This window comes from Pteropus vampyrus, unplaced genomic scaffold, assembly GCF_000151845.1.
Source record: "Pteropus vampyrus isolate Shadow unplaced genomic scaffold, Pvam_2.0 Scaffold115, whole genome shotgun sequence".
Lineage (NCBI taxonomy): Eukaryota > Metazoa > Chordata > Mammalia > Chiroptera > Pteropodidae > Pteropus > Pteropus vampyrus.
In genome coordinates, this window is record NW_011888896.1 from 4,407,748 (window position 1) to 4,411,850 (window position 4,103).

Sequence of the window (4,103 nt, forward strand, 5' to 3'; positions counted from 1 at the left end):
CAGAAAAATGTCCAACTGTCCACTATTTATTAAGGTCTCATTCAGAGCAAATGACAGAAAAGGTTAAAATTAAAGTATTAGAAAAAAGATATACCAGCAAACATGAACAACAACGAAAAAAATCAAGATAATATTATAACATTGAAAATCAAATAGCTTTAAATTGGATCGATATGGTGATTAATTTTGATAAATGGTATAGTCCACAATCATGAATGTAACAATAAGAGAATTAACATGTAATCTTCAAATATGTTAGAAACACAGAAAATTTAAATAACAGGGATAATAATAGGAGATGAAATCATTTTTATAGAAAATGTTTTTTTCAGAACAAGTAAGCCAAAAATATAAATAAGGAACGAGATTGTATACTATATTATTATTAATTTAATAGCTGCATGTTAAACATGGTACTTTATGAAAACTTTATATTTAATAATGGAAGATTAAAAAATACTGATCAGATATTACTCCACAAAGAAAGGCCTAACAAATTTTCAAAAACACAAATTGTAAATGCTCTAGTTTTGTGATTTTATTGCATGAAAATTATAAAGTACTAATACAAAGTAAAAAAAGAAAAAACTCGACTATTTGAAAATTATAAAAATACTCTAACTTTTAGGCTAGAGAAAAAATTAAAACTGGAACCTGAAACTATTTAGCAAAATTATAGCCTTAAAGTTATGCATTTATTCATTAACCCATATATATTCATTATTCTAGTCACTGAGGTTACAGTGATGAACAAGACAAACACAGTCCCCATTTGAATGGAGCTTACCATCTAATTGGAGAAGGGAGAGAGGCACTCACTCACTCCCTCACTCAATAAACTAGTAAGTTATCAAATCACAGAAGGAAAAAAAAAACAACAGAAAATGAGAACAAAATGCAATAATAAATAAAACAGTGATTTGGAGCACCAAAAGATGTAAAAGTGAAAAAATAAATGTGAAACATCTTCTTAGAAAATAAAGACCAGCAGAGTGGAATTTTACATAGTAATTACATTTCAAAATTAATTAAAAGTGTGCAAAATTAGGAATGAATGATATAGAAAATTTAATATATATAAAGGAATACTTAGCACTCAGTTAATTATTATTTTAACAAATATTTATAGACCATAAAATATATTCCAGGTACAGTGCTAAGTGTTAGGGATAAAATATTGAACAAAACTGACTGTTTTCTTTCCTTACATAGCTCAAAGTCTAGTGTGGGGGGTACAAAAACTATCCGAGGAAGTAAAATATAATGTGATATGTGCTCACAGGATGGAGAGAGGCCACATCTGAGTGACCACTCACCCTGTCTTTGAAGTTCAAGGAAGGGTTATAGGAAGAAATGCTTGGCTTCCTTGCCAGAGGAACAGCTTGTGAAAAGTCTGTAATGTTAGGGAGAACACATTTTATTAGATTATCTAAACAAGATTCAGCCAGCCTAGTGCAGAGAAAAGAAAAATATTAAAAAAGAAAAAAATAGGCTGTACTGGAAACAGAGGTCAGTCAAAAAGTCTTATAAATCATGATAAAAGTTTTAGATTTTAACCTTAGGTCAACAGAGAGTCTTTGGAATGACTTAAGTAGGAGACACACATGATCAGATTTAAGAATATGATAAACACACTGGCTAGCTTCAGAGTCAAAAATAGATTGTGAAGCTGTTTATTGTGAGTTTATTTATGAAGCAGTCAGCTAGAGTGTAGTAAGAAACAAAAGTAGAGATTAGAATTTTAGGGGAAGGTGATGGCAGAAGTCTAAACAATGTACTATTACCTGTTTTAACAGAGCTAACTTTATTGAAGATTATCTGACATCGGTTAAGTTTAATAATAAAATGGTATTTTCTCTCTCATTTTTGGCTACTGTTCTTTGTCAAAAAAGTCTTTCTGGGCATTATAGAGAGGAGAAAGAAGGGAAACTGGCAGGGCAGGATTTTGGCAATCTAGAGTCCCTAATCATAACGTATCACAGAGAACTAAACGTCATTGCGCTCCCCAAATCAAAACTAACACGAAACTCAGAAATGATCATTATTGCCACAAGACAACGTTTGTGTAAAATGAGAGAGATGAGGTCCTATGACAAAACTCAAGAATATAAATAATTAAGAAATTTTAGTTAAAAGAGTGTGAAGATTGAGAGGTATTTTAGAAAGCAAGGAGCAAAATGAGTAAAATACGGTATTATGTAAAACAGAAAAAAGGATTTCACGGAAGTTGTGGTCACTGTGGCCATTAGTGACCTTGACAAGAACAAGTTCAGTGGAGTGATAAAGAGAAATTCATACTGCAAAAGATTAAGATGTAACAAGGTTTTGAGAAGTGCAAGCAATCAATGTAGACAATTCCCTCAAAGGGAGTGATTTTTGAAGCATGTAACTCAGGAGCCAGAAAGCAAAAGAGTGACAAATTTGGCTACATAACTATTAAGCAATTTGTAAGATAAATGCAAAATATTTATAATACATATTTATAAATTTATAAATAGTTCTTAGAAACATAAAGAGATTAAAGGATACAAATAGGCAATTAATAGAAAAAGAAATAGCCAACAAATACTTGAGAAAGTGCTAATATCATTACTGAAAAAAATAAAGCAATTAAGCATAATATTCAGCTTTTAGATTAACCAAAATTAGTTATTAATAATAAAGTAACAGCGGCAAGTATAGGTAAATGCAACTGTTGATAAGTTGGTAATTGTTAAAGACATTTTTTCTAAAGCAATTTGGTAGTAACTATGAAGCATTTAAACATTGAAATCCAATAACCCATCAACAGCAATCCTGTAAATCTATCCTATAGAAATATGTGCTAAATTCACTATTGTCTGGAATAGCATAAAACTGAAAAAAGTCCCTGGTAGAGAAGTGGGTACCCCTTTTAAGAAGGTCAGCTGTGAACAGGAGGAGAGGAAACAGATGATAGATAGAGAGGACAGGGGCCAAAATAATGGAGGACAAGTTGTTTGTTTGGAATGGGATACTTGTGGAAGTTTAAATGAGGAAGTAAAGGAACAATAAAGAGAAATATTGAAATACAGAGACTGGATAATAGATCAAGGTAGAAGTCAATGTAATTCCTAGCATGAGCAGAAGAGTCACTTTTTAGGAACTGTGATGTAAGAGAAAAGAGAAGAGAATAGGTACACAAGCCAGTTTGATTAAAGATTTGGTGAAAGGTCTCACATCTGGGGTGTCTATATTCTCTATGATTTAAGAAGAAAAGTAGGTTAGTTACTGAGAGTTGGAGGAGATACAGTCGAGTAAGATTTTTAGGATGTGAAAAGAATAAGAAATAGCCAGTGTATACAATAACTAGAGAATTATTGTAAAATATAGAAATATTAACTCTAGTCTACGGCCATGCCACCCTGAATAAGCCCGATCCCGTCTGATCTCGGAAGCTAAGCAGGGTCGGACCTGGTTAGTACTTGGATGGGAGACCACCTAGGAAAACCAGGTGCTGTAGGAGTAAAAAATAAAAAAATAAGGGATTGTAAGCTGACAAGGTCCTTCCAATCTATGAGGTCAACCAGTGAGTAATAAGGACAAAGAGAAAGGAATTAGGAGAGACAGTGGTCGAAGTAATACATTAGGAAGTCAAAACTAGGTCAAAAATAGAGATGGAACAATTGATAGAAAGTGAAGAATTCTTGTGAGAATGGAGTCTCAATATATTTGAAGGATAAAGTGATAGGCTGAGTGATCTTAGAGAAGGGCAGGTTGCAGAGAGTGAGATGTTTAAGTAAAGTTAAAAAAGTTTGTATTTCCAGCTGATAACAAAATCCAAGGTATGAATAACATGCTCCTTGAAAGAGATACTATATTAAATAACAAAAATTGTCAATCAATCTTAATTAATAGTATAATCTGCAATCAAAACAAAATCCCTATGCAACTGAAACTGTTGTCAAAGTGGTTATTATAATACCTATTGAGAAGAACAAATGGGTTTTTAAATAGATTTAGGTTTAAATAAATTTAGGTTTACAGTAAAATTGAGCAGAAAGTACGCAGAGCTCCAATATACACCTTGCTTTCCTCCAACCAACAGCCCCCACCACTATCCACATCCCACACCAGAACGGTAT

At 32.3% G+C, this 4,103-nt stretch overlaps 1 non-coding gene across 1 annotated transcript; it reads left to right on the forward strand.

Annotated features, from left to right (window-relative positions):
- The first annotated feature begins 3,365 nt into the window (after positions 1-3,365).
- LOC111743530 lies at positions 3,366-3,484 on the forward strand. The gene has a single exon (XR_002781747.1). It is a non-coding gene; the product is annotated as a 5S ribosomal RNA (ribosomal RNA).
- The last annotated feature ends 619 nt before the right edge of the window (positions 3,485-4,103 follow it).